Here is a 19406-nt window from a genome sequence, read left to right as displayed (position 1 = left end):
CTGAGTGGACCCCGTTCCAGCCCTCGTACCACTTTTCAAATTTCGTGGCAGAGCCGGGAATCGAACCCGGGCATATGGGTGTGGCAGCTAATCACACTAACCACTACACCACAGAGGCGGACCTACCCGTACTATTTCGGTACATTTTCGAGAACTTCACACTGATAAGACATGGAGAAAAACGTATCCGCGGGGTTGGAGGAAGGATTCACACGAGCTCAGCTGGCATTTCCCATGTGCAATACGAATTTAGATTTGTCTATTACACTTACTGCAATGGACTGGGCGTCACAGAGCAGAACCACCAACATTATACAGCACGAGCCGCCACTGATATATACTGATTTTGATTGCCGATTTATTTTAATTAAGAGTTATGGAAAATGTTACATAGGTTAATACTGTTAAAAATGATTAATCCTAAAGGTTACTTTCGTTGATATTTTCCAAAATAAGATCGTGAAACGAAACTGCGGAGACGGAGTCCAGCTGACGTTCTGATATTGACACTGATTGCAGATTTACCTTAATTTAGGGAAGAAAGGAGTATGTTACATTGTTTAATACTGTAAAAATGATTAATCCTAAAAGCTATTTTACATTGACATGTGCCAAAATAATGTCGTGAATGAAACTGCGGAGAGACGGAGTAGTCCAGCTGACGTGCCTTAACTGTGAGGAATAATAGGAATCGCTTTTATTATCATGGCATTTAGGTACATAGCAGAATGTAACACAATAGTTTTGTCTTCTGATGTTAATCTTGAGATTAAGAGTCATTGTTCAATTAGAGTTTAAAAATTCTTCAAGTGCTGCTCTCAGGAAGAAGGCTGGATAAAGCATAAAAGTCTTAATTTTTCCATATTCATTGTATGGATAACATAAATATTTTGACTCAAACATGCTTAAATTTTAATATCCACATATATAGTTTCAGATTACATATCATTCATACCTTGCACTAGAATTTTAAACACCGGGCGAGTTGGCTGTGCGACTAGGGGTGCGCAGCTGTGAGCTTGCATCCGGGAGATAGTGGGTTCGAACTCCACTGTCGGCAGCCCTGAAGATGATTTTCCGTGTTTTCCCAATTTTCACATCAGGCTGTACCTCAATTAAGGCCACGGCCGATTCCTTCCCACTCCTAACGCTTTCCTATCCCACCGTGCGACGTAAAACAAATAGCAAAAAAAGAACAAGAAGATTTTAAAAAAATTCAGTGAGAGAAACGTATTTTGAGTAAATACATTGTAAAGTCTTCATTGCTCAGGTAGCAACACATCATACGTTGGCGTTATCGTCATAACAGTAATGGTTCTTACTTGTCAGTGTTTAAATGTTCAAGTTCAGATTATTTTGGATAAAAATGTGCTGTGTTGGTGTCATATGGCAAATGCGACTCCGCCTAAAGGATTATTCAGTGAAAGAAAATTTAGGGATAAAAAAATACCCGATTAGCGTGATTAGCTGCCATCCCCGGAGGCCCGGCTTCGATTCCTGGCCCTGCCACGAAATTTCAAAAGTGGTACGAGGGCTGGAACGGGGTCCACTCAGCCTTGGGTGGTCAACTGAGTGGAGGTGTGATCGATTCCCACCTTAGGTATCCTCGAAGTAGTTTTCCATAATTTCCCACTTCTTCTGCAAGCAAATCCGCGGATGGTACTTAACTTGAGGCTACGGCCGCTTCCTTCTCTCTTCCTTGTCTATCCCTTCCAATCTTCCTATACCCAACACAAGGCCCTTGCTCAGCATAGCAGTTGCGGTCGCCTGGGAGAGGTACTGGTCATCTTTCCCATTTGTATCCCCCGACCCGAAGTCTAACGTTCCAGGACACTACCCTTGAGGGGGTGGAGGGGGATCCCTCGCTGAGTCCGAGGGAAAATCCAACCTTGGAGGGGTAAACACATTAAGAAAGAAAAAAAAGAAAGAAAGAAAGAAAGAAAGAAAGAAAGAAAGAAATAAACAAAGAAAGAAAGAAAGATAATTACCCGAAATAGAAACGGAAAACTAAGATGAAAGTGCTAACTGCTTTCAGCCACTCCGTAGTGTTGTCCTGGTCTACAGAGAGTTCGTGAAATGATAAGTGTCCCTTTGCTCTTTATTTTTTTCCTGTTCGAAATGCAAAAAGGCACACAGCAATACATATTCGAATATTTCCAAACACAGTTAAAGAAAAGCAAATCACTACACCATTAAATAAAAAGCGAATTAGAGGCTGCCTGGCCGAGGCGGTAAAGGCGTGCTCGGTTCCCCCGGAAGGACATGGCTTCGAATCTCCGTCAGGAAGTCGAAAAATTTAAGGCACTAGATTTCCACTTCCGGAGGTACACATGGCCCTGAGGTTCACTCAGCCTACACCAAAAATGAGTACCAGGTTAATTCCTGGGGCAAGGGCGGCCGGGCGTAGAGCTAACTACTCTACCCCATCCGGAACCGTGGTTACGGATAGTGAAAGACTTTACCTTCCACCCATCCAAGGGCCTTCATAGCCTGTACGGGGATGACATGATTAAAAAAAGAATTAGCGCATAAATTAAAAATCCCTTTTAGGACGAAGTTACAGCGAGAAATCACTTTGAGCCACTCATTACATTTGTTCTTGTTTGCAGAAAATTTCTGCTCGAAGTACTAACAGGCGCAAAATAAGGTCACAAATTACAAGATTATTTTGTTAACACAATTTAAAAAATATTATCACTACACTACACAATTAAAAAAACTCACTAGCGCATAACTATCAGCTTTCAATATCAAGCCAATAAGCACCTCATTGCGATCACACTGCCAACATTCACGACAGCAAAACAATTTAGCAAAATTGGAAATGGAGCAAATTGTGGTATATAGCTTCCTGTCAGTGACAAGGAGGCCAGCGCTCCAGCTGCGTTGTAGTGAAACTTTCCAATTCCAGCTTTATGCTGGGCTTCACAAGCGATTGTCAAGGCCGGTATAAGGGGCGCCACGAGAGATCCAGTCGGCCGTGGTCGCAGTACATTGTTTGGTGCAACGCTGTAGAGATAGCGCGATGGTCGCTCTTTAAAGATCTTGGGTTACGAAGCTTATTTCCTTGTTAAAATATCCCAGTATCATCAAATAAACCAGTACATTTAATTACGATAATTTAAGTAGATTAAAAAAATGTTATTCTGAATTAATAGAACTGTAAATGATTAAACGTATACGTAGGAGATGACATTCACATAAACTACAAAATAAATAGTGTGTATATTTGGGGCATAGCTAAAAGCATACGCAAATCATCACTTTAGTACATTTATACGGCTGATTTATTCCAATTTATCCGCGAGTTAAGCCGTTGCCTACGAGATATACAAGGCCGGGACATAGCTACTAATTTGTCGCTGAAAAAGCGGCCCAACCGTGTTCACGGTTTGGCCGCTAGATGTCAGGTTTCCATTCTGTACTTGGCAGACTTTAACATTGTGATATGCGGAGTAATTGTGATGCTGTTTTGTTTTTGTGCAATTTATTGTGAAAATTGTTTCTGTCGGTGAGTGTCTGTGACGTTGAGAAGAAGGTGCACTGTTGTGTACCTCTCTGTATTTCGGATGACACTAAAAACATGAAAATTGACGTTCCATAGTTTCCCTTCCGAGTGCGGTTTAAGTGAGAGATGGAATCAAACTATTTCTGCACAAGGTGATATAGTAGGATCTCTTTAGGTACCTAGCAATTCTTCTCATAAAACAGATTTCAGTGTAAACACATCAATTATACTTCCTTCTGCTTTCATTGTGTATCCTGTTCACAAACAGGAAAACGTCAAACACAGGAAGCGTCCAGCTCCCAAAAATGAAGTATTGCCATCAAAATTTAGTAAAAGTTCCGATTCAGATAACGATGAACATACCATATCTTCATACGTCAGCCAGAAACGAAAAAGGATTAAAAGTCTCGTTTCTATATCAAGGAAAGTCTACGAGTATCTCTGTTAAATCTGAAAAATATACGGATGAGAAAATTAAATACCAGATAACAGAAAATAATCTATAAATTGAGAAGTAGGATACGGGTAATGAAATCAGAAAAAATGTTTTACGGTATCTGAACTTGACCAAAAAGCAAACCAAATTGAAAATCATGCTAAAATTTGTCATTTAGGAGCTTTATTCCTGTTAGAACGAATTTAATGTTTTTCTTCATTCTCCATCCGTTTACTCTACAGGGTCGGTTTTTCCCCGGACTCAGCGAGGGATCCCACCTCTACCGCCTCATAGGTAGTGTCCTGGAGCACCAGAATTTGGGTCGAGGGATGCAGCTGGGGAGGATGACCAGTACCTCGCCCAGGCAGCCTCACCTGCTATGCTGAACAGGGGGCTTGAGGAGGGATGGGAAGATTGGAAAGGACAGGCAGGGAAGAGGGAAGGAAGCGGCCGTGGCCTTAAGTTAGGTACTTTCCTGTCATTTGCCTGGAGGAGAAGTGGGAAACCACGGAAAACCACTTCGAGGATGGCTGAGGTGGGAATCGAACCCACCTCTGCTCAGTTACCTCCCGAGGCTGAGTTGACCCCGTTCCAGCTCTCGTACCACTTTTCAAATATCGTGGCAGGGCCGGGAATCGAACCCGGACCTCCGGGGGTTACAGCTAATCAAATTAACCACTACACCACAGAGGCGAACACAAATTTAATTTTACGGGAAGAGAAGAGAGAATACGGTGAAACGACGCTAAGTATTTGCGTAACGGGCATAACTTCGCTCACCAAACAGCGGCTTCAATACGAATGTCATAATATCATATGTGCGGAGGAAAAGATTGGATCGCTGATAATTGGTGAAAGGGCGATTAAACCCAAAGTAATTTATGACCGCAATCTCGATCCGCTTAACGGATACTCGAACGAACGAAACGAACGAAAAACAAGTTAATTCATTCCCTCTCCTCATACGAGGAGGGGCGGGCCTTCAGCTCAGCAAAGGAGCACTTCGGCCGTATAAAGGAAAAGTGTCAATGAAGAAGATTAAAGTGGAGGTGGTATGTGTCGTACATACCAGAAGAGGAATACAGTGAATGCAGTTGGCGTGAGGGCACCGTCACAACAAGCCGGGACCCAGGGAAAGGCCCCCAAAGCCCCCCGCGCAGGCAAACCCCCTCGAACACCAGGGGTGGAGGGGACAATTTATGTATTGAATACCGATGTAGCTCGGGCGCGCATTACAGAAAGTGACAAAGATTTACAGTGAATTACATAAATTGAGCTGGTATAAAGTTGGAGTAAGGAGAAGGGTAGTATTGTAGGGAAGGTAGTAAAGGGTGGTGGTAATATTGGTAAGGGAAGTGGCAAGGAGGCGAAGAAGGTCTAGTGTCGGGAGGGGTGATATGAGGAAGTTCGGATGTGGAGCGGGTAGGGGAACAGCTTGCGGTGGTGAGGTGGGAGGCGGGGCGGGCGTTGGGCTAGAAGATGGATTAAGAGGAGGGGGGCGGTCGTGGTGGGGTGGGGATCGAGAGGGCTCCACTCGATAGGTTCGCCTGCGAAAACGTACGCCGGTTGTGAGTAGATGGTCTACGTCGGGTGCAGAGGATAGTTGTATTCGCACCATGAATGTCGGGCCGTTGGCGTAGAAGATATGAAACGCCCGACGGGCGGGGACGCCTACCAGTTGTAGTTCTTCCAGGATGTCCCTGTCGGCGATGGCGGGCTCAATGCCACGGATGACACAGCTCGGAGATGGAGACTGCTGGTGAGTTGGCGTTGCTGTGGTTGCGTCGTCTCGGGAGATTGGCTGAGCTGAATGGCGTCATCCGTGTAGTTGACAGGGAGCGGGGGTGGACTGGAGAGTGTGGCTGATAGGGAGGTGGTAGGTGTGGACATGATAGGAGTGAGGTGGCTAGTCGTTGGATGAAGAAGAAAATGGACAGGGAAGTATGGACAGAAGTGGTGATGGTAGTGGTAGTGGTAGTAGTAGTGATGAGGGTGGATGCTATGATGGTGGGGGCGCTGGAGACTGTTAGGATGAGCGAGGGTGATGGACATGAACAGTGGAAATGGGGTGAGGATGGTGGCGCCGTGCCTCGATGAGTTCCTCCGGAGTAGAGACCACTTCATGGAGCCTGCCGTTGATGGTTGCGCCGTTGGAGATCAGGGCTGCCGGGGCTTCTGAATGGAGGAAGACGGCCAGAACCTCCGGTGAAAGTTGACCAGTGAATTCGTCTCGGAACCGCAGTACATCGTAGATGGGGTAATCAGCCTGGCCGATTTCACGGCGAATAAACAGGTCGGGGTAAGTGGTGTCAACATCCTTAATAAGGCAGGTGTAAAACATCGTGGAGTGGGGAGGCGACACCCAAATAGGCGTCTGCCCGTTTAATTATTCTTGGGCCGACTGAGTAACAGCAGAGAAGAGCGCCACCCAGCCGAAGAAAGCGTGGACATGCGACATACGACGTACTCTGAGGGACAATAAAATTAATCGATAAGAAGTGACAAACTCGCTATCAGATTTCTCTGCTTCTTTCGTGAATTACTTATTTCGTTCAAGCATATTGTAAGAAATACGTTGTAGAAAATAAGTCAAACAATTGGTCTTGGTCTATTTTTGATCTCATATCTGTTTGCTGCTTTCTGAAATTACTAGTTTTAATGAATTTTTATAGTTTTTCATATTCGAACGTGTTGCAATGAGCGGGCGAGACAGATCAGTAAAGAGAACTCTAGCGGCACTTGCCGGAAGTATCTCGAGCACGAGTCTAGTGGGCTGTATTTCCCGGCATTGTGTATCTCGTAGGCAACGGTTAAGCGAAACCCAAAGCTAGATTAACTTCTTATAGTACATTACCGGTAGCGTGGCCACTTAGAGGTATATGCTACCTTAAAGGATAGGAAATGCCGGTCGGCACGAGTTTTCTTGCCAGGACTGACAATGGTTACTTTAAACTGATCATCCCAAAACACAGGTCCTGATTCGCTCCCTAGAAAGACTACAAATGTTTTCCGTGCCAACAAGCGGGTATTTATCATTTAACGTTGACTGAATCTCTCGATTCACTATTATTAACGAGGCACGCATCTTCCGTCACACTTAAACCCGACTTAAGGATATAAAGCATTCATCATCAGCAGTCGGATGAATCATTGTTGAGGGTAGTGACCTCATCGTTTCACTTCATTAGTAACTGCATCCTTAACGAGATCGTTTTTTCTTTTGGTAGTTGCTTTACGTCACACCGACACAGATAGGTGTTATGGCGACGATGGGACAGGGAAGGGCTAGGAGTGGGAAGGAAGCGGCCGTGGCTTTAATTAAGCTACAGCCCCAGCATTTGCCTGGTACGAAAATAGGAAACAACGGAAAATCATTTTCAGGGCTGCCGACAGTGGGGTTCGAGCCTACTATCTCCCGAATACTGGATACTGGCCGCACTTAAGGGACTGCAGCTATCGAGCGCGGTAACGAGATTTTTCCATCCTGAGCGGTCCTCAGCTCTTCTTAAGATATTGTGAAGAGGTAGACCGGTTATCTTCTTTGCTTGGTCTAAACATCTACTTATTTTCTGCTTCTTGCTCTGGTCATTCAATTTTGCCTTGCATAATTGCCTTTTCTAAATTGTCTCCGCTCTTAAAAATGTGTCCCAGGAACTGGAGGTAACTTTCACTGACGCAGGAAGATAAACGTTTAGTGATGCTCAGTTCTTCTATAATGGAAGCATTTGTTCTTTCTGTCCATGCTATTCGGAGCCAACACCACATCTCAAAGACATCTATTCGGTTCTTCTCACTAGCCTCCACAAACCAGGTCGCACAACCGTACAGGAAAAATAGAAAACACCAGTGATTCCACCAAATTTATTTTCACTGTTTTGGATAATGCCCGCTTCTGCCAGATCTATGTAGGTGCGGCACGACCTAGGACAATCCGTCGTTTTATTTTTTATCACAATTTCCCGTGTTACTGATTATGGAGCCCAGATATACACAATCATTCACCAACTCCACACCTTTCAGGCATCCTGTCATTTGGATTGGGATTTGACTTTGTTGGTTGATAACCATTACTTTGGTCATTTTCATGTTAATTTCTAGACCAAAATCAGAACTAATGATTTGAGCTCTAGAGGGCAATTCATCAAGTTCATGTCCATTTCCTGCAATGACTGTAGTAACATAGGCAAAGCGTAAATTGTTGATTTTCCTATCACCGATTGAAATTCCACTATCCCAGACATCCAGTGCTCTTCTCATTACATACTCTGCGTAGATGTTATAGAGTTGGGATGATAATACGCAACCTTTCCTGACTCCATTTGTAACATTGAAATATTCTCAGCATTCACCATCCACCCTTACCTTTGCATTATGACTCTAATAAAGACCTTTCAATAATGACATTAAGTGTTTTGGGACTCCACATTCATTGAGTAGTTATCACAACTTGTCCCACTTGACACAGTCGAAGGCCTGTTTATAATCAAGGCAACAAATATAGGCAGGGACACAGAACTCGCGGCATTTTTCAATTACCTGTCTCATGTTTGTTATTGACTCTCGTGTACATTTACCTGCCAAAAAACGTGCCTCTTCAGCAGAAATCTGAGATTGCAAGAAAGTTTCTAGTCGTTGATTCATCACGTAGAACAGGACTTTGCTAACATGTGGTGCGGTAATTAGAACAGTCCCTAACTGACCCCTTTTGGTGAAGGGGGATGAGAACAGATGCAGCATTTCTCCAGTAATACAATCTATGCCTGGGGCTTTGTTGTTTTTCAAATGTCTGATGGCGTTCTCAATTTGACGAAATAGGATAGCAGGCTGTATGTCACATTCCATGCAAATGTTCTCTTCTCTTATGCTATTGCATTTGCAGTATAAGGTTTCGCAGTGTTGTTTCCCCCTGGATATTGCTTCTTTCTTGTCACCAATTACATTTCCCTGTGCGTCTTCAATCACCCATGTACGTGGTTTGAACTCTCCGGTGATGCCGTTTATCTTCTTGTAAAGGTCACGTGTTTCATTTAGCTTTTGATGGTGGTCTATCGCAGATATTGGTAAGATACTGTGTCTTGTCAATTCTACAATTACGCTGTATTTTGCGGCAGAGTTCTTTATATGTTTCCTCATATTCCGCAGTTTGTATACCTCGTTTCATCAATGTGCTCTTTTTTTCAATCAATAGCAGTGTACATTTTGAAATCCAGGGATGTTTTGCTTGAGGGGTCTTAGGAACTTCTTCGGGAAGGGATGAATTGATGATATCCTTCATCTTGTACCGTTTTTGAGAAGAAGCTCTTTACTCGTCTACTTGCTGGAATTTTGTTCTTATTATTTCACCAAACTCATGGAGAATATGTTTGTCAGTAATGCGTACCTGATTTACTGTCACCTTCTTCATTGATTTAATTTTTATCCGCATTTTCATAGATAGTATATGATCACCACCACAGTCTGCTCCAGGGTAGGTTTTACAATCCAGGATTGAAGTCAGCCAACTTTTCCTCACCAAAATGAAATCAATTCGATTCCTTACCTTATCCCCAAGAGAAATCCATGTGTAACGACGCCTTGGATGATGTTTGAAGAGATTGTTAGAGGGAGCTAAGTTATTATTCACACAAAATTCTAATAAACGCTCTCCGCGTCGTTCATTTCTCACCCCCACACCGTACAGTCCATCCATAGTCTCGTGTGTCTATCATCTATAGTCTTACCTATCTTCGCGTTAAAATCCCCTTGGATGGCTAATATTTCCTTTTTAGGTATCCTACTGATGGTATGTTCCAGATGGTCATGAAATTCCCCGATTTCTCCTCTAATGAAACCGATTGATGTTGATATTACAAGGAGAAGCTTTCATCTTAATGCAGATGATTCTATCACAGATAGGCTCATAACCCATAACAGCATTGTTAAGATTCTTCGGAATTATTACAGCGACACCATTACCACTCATATCCTTACTTCCATAAAAACATACTGTATTATTTGTTTGTGTCACAGAATGGCCGGAGCCACTCCAATGTGTCTTACTAAGTGCAAGTGTGTCCAGATCATGAAGTTTCATTTCTCTTTCAATGATGTGAAGTTTTCCCATCTGCGAGAGACCTCGCACATTCCAGGTTCCTAATCCTCTGACGACTTGCAAGAATGGTTTAGATAAATCTGCACATTCCGAGGCTCCTCTAACCTTCCCTCCTACCCCGAAAAACCGACTTGGGGACTTACTCCGGAATCTAATTTCAGATTGACCAAAGCCATAAGGTTGCCTTGGGAAAATAACAATGGTGGTTTCCCGTTGCCTTCCACTGACCCACCATTCCTGTCGCCTTACGGACCAAGTTTCCCGCTGGGATTGTATACCCAACCTTCCACTGGGTTGCTCGGCTTAACAGGGGCACCGCGTGTAGGTAGAAATGGAAGAACTGAGGTGTGAGAGGCTGAGAGAACTCAATCAATCAATCAATCAATCAATCAATCAATCAATCAATCAATCAATCAATCAATCAATCAATCAATCAATCAATCAATCAATCAATCAATCAATCAATCAATCAATCAATCAATCAATCAATCAATCAATCAATCAATCAATCAATCAATCCTTATCTGCATTTAGGGCATTCGCTCTGGTGGCAGAATCCCTATCTGTTGTTATCCTAGCGTTTTCTTAAATGATTTCAAAGAAATTGGGAATTTATTGAACATCTCCCTTGGTAAGTTATTCCAATCCCTAACTCTCCTTCCTGTAAATGAATATTTGCCCCAATTTGTCCTCCTGAATTCCAAATTTAACTTCATATTGTGATCTATCCTACTTTTAAAGACGCCACTCAAACTTACTCATCTACTAATGTCATTCCACGCCATATCTCCGCTGACAGCTCGTAACATACCACTTAGTCGAGCAGCTCGTCTTCTTACACCCAATTCTTCCCAGTCCAAACTTTGCAACATTTTTGGAAGTGGTAAGTTTTGGTGAGTTTGTGACTTCCCCTCTCGGAGAACAATCATCAAATGAGAAATGCAACCAAGCAAGCAAAGGGCGCCAATCTTTAAGTTGAGGACTTAAAGATAAAATTTATAATCAAGCTTGGACAGACTCTTATCACAGGGGTGAGGTGATAGTACACTAATCATTAAGCAGGAGAATTAGAAATCAAAAGGCTAATTAAGGCAAATTGATTAAAGTAAACTAGAAAAATACTATTTATTATATTTAATATAAATGACGACGGTTTAACGAGAACTGAATTTAAATTAGAAAATGAATTTAATAAAAAATTGAATGACTCTACTTCGCGAAAACTTGCAATATCTTTAACTCGCTTGCTCACCATGTCGTCTTGTTCTGCTGGTCCTTGGAAAGCTTCCCTCCTTGTAGCTGGAACATCACCGGTCGTCTTTGATATCTCTTCATCTGCAGCTCAGTACCATTCCTGCCTTACAAATTGCACCCACCACTAATTGGAAGATGACTTCAAAACTAACACTCCCTATTATGCTTTATCCCATAGATTGGAGATAAGCCCTATGTCACAGTTAGAAGAACCACCTTGGGTTATATGGAGAGGATACTCAATTAAGAATCCTTCCAACTTTACTGAAAATGTTCTAGGAAGTTTCATTTCTATCTAGATTAAAACTATCTATTAACTTAGACTGGTTCAAACCGGTCTTGCAGCCGTGCTGTACGTACTTCCTCATGAGAGTGGCTATACACACCTCATTCAGAATTTCTAAGTATCGAGACGCAGAATCAAGTAGAACATAATGTAGAAGTCTCGTAGAAGATCGTAGAATAATGTAAAGAGACTCGCAGAAGCGAATAAGACGTTGTCGAGAGCGAATAAGTCAGCAGAATAAGTGAATCAGTCGTTGTAGAGAGACCCTCCAGGAGCTCCAACACGCCCTTTTATAACTTTCTCTCGCGCTAATTACAGGCCGCTACACGTGGTCCAATCAGATGACACTTCTCTCCCCACTCCAGATATTAGAGTTGACGGGCCAAAACCATGATATCAACTGTTCTTCTATTCGTCCTTTCACTCAGTATCCATGGCAACATGACGCTCCTTTGAAAATATAGGCGTTGATCAGTTCGAATAATTCTGGTCGAAATACGGTAGCTTACGTTAGGACGCGTGAACACGTGCTCGCTTTTCCCAGAACTTGGTATCTAAATTTGTCCTTCCTTCCTCCTCGGTGATGTGGCAAGATAACTGAAATCTACTGCAAGTTAATTTTAACCAACTGTCGCAAGAATCTAAGTGAATATTAGGATATTCAGCCCTCGTTTACAAGTCGTAGTTACAAAGTAATGAAATGATAGTGAGCAAATGATTAAACATGAATTATAATACAATTACATACCAAATAAATATCATGACGTTAAATTCCTGAATTAATTACACATAATAAAATTAACATAATTACACTGTAACGTCTGGAACGTTACATACGCCCCCATGAGTTCTTAACAAATATAACATGAGTTGAGAACTCACACACTTACTCCCACATTGACTTGAAATACCTCTATTACCTGCCCATAACGAGCGACATTATTTTCATACACTTAATTATATCTCACTCTTTCCATATCTCTCTTAGACTGCTTCCCATTGCGACTGTCTGTTATTTCAGTTCATCTTGAGGTTTAGATGCTAAATTATGCCCATCATGAGCAACTTTTCACTTTTGTAAAAAAAAAAAACAAGATTACCCTAGAGAATATCACATAATATATATACAATTCATATTACAAACTCTGCCGAGTGTCTATTTGTCCTTTTTACTTCCCATCTCTCCGACATTCTTTGCTAGATAGCAGTAACACGGTCTCTTCCAATCTTTTACATAAAAAAAATGGAAAACATATGATACAAACAATTTACACTTTTATCACTCTTTCGAATGTTTCAGCCTTATCTTGAAGCATGATGTAAGACACTTCACACAAATACACACGTGATTTAAGCTCACGGTAAAATTATTGCAAGTTAGAAATGCACATACGGGAAAATTAATTATTTGCCGTCGTCAGCTTTAATTAGCCTTCTGTAACATCTCAGAAAACAAATATATAAAATTTCATGGCCTCACATACGGAAAACAGATGATCTATCGTCAATGAACGCGTAAATCTACCGCCACACAAACACTTTCCCTTGTTTACAAACACAACTAGGAAATACCACCACGATTGAGACGTAAACACATACCGCTCGTAGTCTGACATAACAAGTAGCAACTTCCCCGAGTTACTGACCTATATCTCACAATCCGGTTCAGCCACCTCACACGACAGGTATCTCCTTAAACTACTAATGTTGTATGAACCATTCATTACGCTCTCGCCATCCGCTAACTTGTAAGCACAGGGTCCTAGTTTTCTATGTACTTTATACGGGCCTTGATATAAAAGAAAAAATTTCTTCGTTACCTTATCCTCACTATTTGACAACATGGGAACTCTCACCAAAACCATATCACCTACCTCAAAGTTATCAAGTACTTTACGTTTCTGTTGCCTTTTACGTTTATCTCCAGATTTAATCAGGTTCTCCCGTGCCAGTCGGACGAAAAATTCAGCATTACGAGGGGGTTCCTCAGGCAAACCTAATACTCTCACTACGCTCTCGCCTTCAATACCCAGACGTATTGATTTATCACACTTAGGCACAACAATTAAGGGATTAACATATTGACTGTTTGATAATTCAATCACATCGTCTGCTAACATAGCTTGAATTTGATCCTCTACGGCTTTTGCATATTTGTGTGGTATCGGATATCGCGGTCCGCTGAATGGAGTCTTATCCAGCACAGAAAAAGAATGTTCATACAGATGGGTAACACCAGGTTTCTCGGAGAAAATCTCCACGTGTTCACATAACACTTCAAATAACTTGTCCTTCTGGACTTCATTCAACTCATTTCTACTTACGGCTTCTTTCAAGCCACATATTTTATCCTCATGAATCCACAACTGACACAACTTCAGGCCCTCTCTAGCCTCTTCATTTACTTTAGAAACCTCTTTCATTCTCCACACTGTACTAACTTCCGTTTTCCTCTGAATTTCCTCCTCAAACTTGACCTTAATATCCTCATTATTCCACCTCAAATTTAGCACTAGATCATTGTAATTTAACTGAGCCAATTTTAACGTTAACCAGTCAGATCCCAAGATAAGATCAAATATCAAATGCGGAATTACCAAACATATCTGAACGCTAATAAAATTATTAATACAGATCGGGACAGCTACTTGTTTACAAATTTGCTTAGACCTCTTTCCAACAGCCGTAATGATGAAAGTAGACTTAACAGGCATTTCCTCCAACTGAATACCCTGTTTCACTAATGACTCATACCACTGAGAACTAATACATGATATTTGGCTACCAGAATCAATCAAAACTTTAACCCACGCCCCCCAGACTTTCAATTTAACAACGGGATTGACTACTTTATTACTTGAATCTTCATTATTCTGCTCGGGTTCATACAACAAATCGTCCCTAACATCTAGGTCATATGGTAACACTTTCATGGCAAGACACTTCGCTACCTTCTTACGAGGCGGGAATTCTGACCTAACATTACAGCCTCTCGTTAGTTTAAAGGTTCCCTTTGTGTATTGACGTTGGACTCATTAGTACATTGCTCTGGCCTCCGTTGGGAATTTCCTGTCCTATATTCAGATGCTCCTCTCCTGCTGTTCTGCTGAGGTCTGAACTGATTGCGAGCTTCGTGATTCTGTGTACTACCGTTATGTCTCATTCCGTTGTGATGACTAAAGTTCTGAATATTCTCCGTTCTACTCCTAAGGTTACCTAAAGCATCAAAACTGCCTAGTAGGTTCTCCATCTCCTGAACAGTTCCAACTTTTTGCATACAGGCCGCTTCTCTCACCCTGTCCGGAAAATGTCTCAAAAGTAGTCTTACTACATCAGACCCTTCGGTTATACCATCTAAGTTCTGACAAATCATGACATGTGCCAGGAAGTACTCGGTCATAGTAACTCCTTCATGCTGTTTGTAGCTCCCAAATACCACCCTTTCTCTCTCCCTAGCTTGTATCGCTTCATTCCAGAATTTCTCTCTAAATTTATTTCTGAATTCTTTCAGGTTCGTCATCGTCTGCCTATATACCATGAACCAAGACCGAGTTTCTCCTACAAAAGCATGGTCAATATTTTCCATAACGTCTTCCCAGTCCATAGACCCTTCCTCTAGACGCTTTTCAAACCGTTTCTCTATCATCTTAAGGAAATCTAGCGGGTTCGTTTGTTTCCCATTAAATTTAGGTAGTTCAATTTCCCTAATGTAGCTATTTCCTAGACATTGCCTTCCCGTGAAAACCTGTTTATCCTTTGCCACCTGTTTTAACTTATTTTCTGCTTTCTCCATCCGGCATTCTACATCTCTGTCTCTCCTATCAATTTCTCTCTCCAAATTAACCTGCTTCTCTTTCAATGTCCTAATTTCAATCTTATTCTCTTCAGCTATCGCAAACCTTTCTTCACTTGCCCGGGTCTCATCTTCTATTCTAAGCTTTACCGTGTCAATCTCTTGTTGGACGTGGTCTTTAAATACCCGTATTTCCCCTCTTTGAGTCTCAACTCTCTTATCAATACTAGTGACCTGCCTCATTACTTCCTCCCTAGTAGAGTTGTTTTCCTTCCCCATTAATTCCAAGAATTCACTTCTCTGTTCCGCAAACTTTTCTTCTACCTCTTTCCCTTGTCGTACATATTTACTTTCCTGGTCCTCTAATCGCTTATTAAAATGTTCATTTTTTAACACCAGATCGCGTAACTGCCTACTGTGTTCGTCCATTCTCCGATTCGCTTCCTCCTTATTTTCCCTCATCTCCCTACTTAATTCAGCTTTAGTTTGCTCTAACTGTTCTTTAAGTTCATATTTAATACTCTCAATTTTAGTGTTATTTTGTTCTACATCTGTTTTAATTTGTTCCAATTCACTTTTAAGCTCAGATTTAGTGTCCTCTATCTTACTTAACATTAACTGCATCATTCCCATTAACTGATCATTATTATTACTTTCATTGTTAGTGTTTACTTCCGCTTCGCCCCCCATCCTACTATCATCTGACTCCATACTGACTTCTTTCTGCTTGCCTTCACTCTCCATACTACTTACACTTCTATCTTCAATTTCCTCTACAAGACTACACAACTCTTCCTCTGAACTCACTACGTTATTGCCTTTTATCGCTCGTCCACTGCGCAACATCCTCTCCTCTTTCGTCTGATCAGCCATGACCCTTCCCACAATCAAACACTCTTAATGAAACGTGGATATCCAAATTTTGCCCATAATACGAATTCTGATATTGTTACTGTTATTAACTGCTCCGTACTTAATGATTTTCTCGCCCCACGTTGGGCGCCATTTATGTGACTTCCCCTCTCGGAGAACAATCATCAAATGAGAAATGCAACCAAGCAAGCAAAGGGCGCCAATCTTTAAGTTGAGGACTTAAAGATAAAATTTATAATCAAGCTTGGACAGACTCTTATCACAGGGGTGAGGTGATAGTACACTAATCATTAAGCAGGAGAATTAGAAATCAAAAGGCTAATTAAGGCAAATTGATTAAAGTAAACTAGAAAAATACTATTTATTATATTTAATATAAATGACGACGGTTTAACGAGAACTGAATTTAAATTAGAAAATGAATTTAATAAAAAATTGAATGACTCTACTTCGCGAAAACTTGCAATATCTTTAACTCGCTTGCTCACCATGTCGTCTTGTTCTGCTGGTCCTTGGAAAGCTTCCCTCCTTGTAGCTGGAACATCACCGGTCGTCTTTGATATCTCTTCATCTGCAGCTCAGTACCATTCCTGCCTTACAAATTGCACCCACCACTAATTGGAAGATGACTTCAAAACTAACACTCCCTATTATGCTTTATCCCATAGATTGGAGATAAGCCCTATGTCACAGTTAGAAGAACCACCTTGGGTTATATGGAGAGGATACTCAATTAAGAATCCTTCCAACTTTACTGAAAATGTTCTAGGAAGTTTCATTTCTATCTAGATTAAAACTATCTATTGACTTAGACTGGTTCAAACCGGTCTTGCAGCCGTGCTGTACGTACTTCCTCATGAGAGTGGCTATACACACCTCATTCAGAATTTCTAAGTATCGAGACGCAGAATCAAGTAGAACATAATGTAGAAGTCTCGTAGAAGATCGTAGAATAATGTAAAGAGACTCGCAGAAGCGAATAAGACGTTGTCGAGAGCGAATAAGTCAGCAGAATAAGTGAATCAGTCGTTGTAGAGAGACCCTCCAGGAGCTCCAACACGCCCTTTTATAACTTTCTCTCGCGCTAATTACAGGCCGCTACACGTGGTCCAATCAGATGACACTTCTCTCCCCACTCCAGATATTAGAGTTGACGGGCCAAAACCATGATATCAACTGTTCTTCTATTCGTCCTTTCACTCAGTATCCATGGCAACATGACGCTCCTTTGAAAATATAGGCGTTGATCAGTTCGAATAATTCTGGTCGAAATACGGTAGCTTACGTTAGGACGCGTGAACACGTGCTCGCTTTTCCCAGAACTTGGTATCTAAATTTGTCCTTCCTTCCTCCTCGGTGATGTGGCAAGATAACTGAAATCTACTGCAAGTTAATTTTAACCAACTGTCGCAAGAATCTAAGTGAATATTAGGATATTCAGCCCTCGTTTACAAGTCGTAGTTACAAAGTAATGAAATGATAGTGAGCAAATGATTAAACATGAATTATAATACAATTACATACCAAATAAATATCATGACGTTAAATTCCTGAATTAATTACACATAATAAAATTAACATAATTACACTGTAACGTCTGGAACGTTACAAGTTCTTATAATCGCATCACAACCCCATTTAGCCAGATTCTCAAGGTGATCGCTGATCCTTAGGTCGCTTTCCAGGGCCCATATAAAGTAATACCCTGGGCTTATTTAAATATATTAAAAAGTATTAAATTAATAAAAGCTGAGATTTTAATGAAAATATACTTATTTGGTATAAGTGTTCTTTCAAAAGTAATATTTTGTTTCTTTTACATAAAACAATGGGGAAGACCTTATAAATCACACATTGCAATACTGTTCAATACTGATCTATTCATTATGTAAAATTTCAATTAGCTGACTGATGATGAAAACTGGACAGGCTGCGTAGAGGCGCGCGGCTGTGAGCTTGCAACCGGGAGATAGTAGGTTCGAGTCCCACTATCGACAGCCCTGAAAACGGTTTTCTGTGGTTTCCCATTTTCACACCAGGCAAATGCTGGGGCTGTACCTTCATTAAGGCCCCGGCCGCTTCCTTCCAACTCCTAGGCCTTTCCTATTACATCGTCGCCATAAGACATATCTGTGTCGGTGCGACGTAAAGCCCCTAGCAAAAAAAAACTGGACAGGCTTAAGTGAATAAAACATTTTGTGAAAAACTAATTTTAAGGTATGGAGAGCTTCCAAATAAATACTTTTCGCGTTTGGTTGTGACACATTGTCACTTTGTTCTCTGCTAAACACATGATTGTTGTTGCGTAACGGTATATTTCTCGCTCTTAAATTATAACATTTGCATTTTGCGTGTGGGACATATTTTTTTGGAGCCCAGAGAATTGGTGTATGGCCTCCGGAAGGTCTTGTGAATGCCTCTTCCTAGTAGCCGGCTTTTAGGCTACCTGCATGTCTGTGAGGATGGGGTCCTACGTAAATGTATTGCTAATGTTGAAGATATCACAAACCCCCAGTCCCCGAGCCAGACGAATTAACCCATTAAAGTTAAAATAGCTGACCCGACCAGGAATCGAACCCGGAAGCACTTGCACCCAAGACCACCATGCAGTGGAGCTGGACGGAACTGGACTTACTCTGTTTCACTCACACGTTTAAGAAATGAGAAAAAAATCTGTTATTAACATTTGTGTTGAGTTTCAGTAATAATGAATGGAAAGCAGTAAAATATGAAGGTGACTAATAGTTTTGTTAAGAGAACAACACATTGTTATTTACCATACTGAGTGGTATCAGAGTGGATGTTCCGAACGCTCATTTATTTTTTAAATCATTAAAAATACCAACATCTCGTTCATCCTGGCATCTTTATTTCCGATGAATTGGAGTTAGCACAGGACAACATATAGGTTCCATTACCGCGGGAGATATAAATTTCAAGCATCCAGACTGGAACTTTACGACATTGAATCCTAAGGCGAGAATACTACAGCAAAATGCGAGATATAACGACCTCGGTGTATATGCGCCAACGGAACAAACTATTTATCCAGTCTGGGGGCGACTTGTTGTCATTGACACAACAGCCAAAATTTTATAACAAGACTATTGATTTTATGATCCGAAATGCTTTAATGTCCTGGTGTAATAAACTTGGCTACCATAG

This window comes from Anabrus simplex, chromosome 2, assembly GCF_040414725.1.
Source record: "Anabrus simplex isolate iqAnaSimp1 chromosome 2, ASM4041472v1, whole genome shotgun sequence".
In the NCBI taxonomy this organism is placed as follows: domain Eukaryota; kingdom Metazoa; phylum Arthropoda; class Insecta; order Orthoptera; family Tettigoniidae; genus Anabrus; species Anabrus simplex.
The sequence above is the reverse complement of the archived record's forward strand: the minus strand, read 5'-3'. Positions refer to the sequence as shown.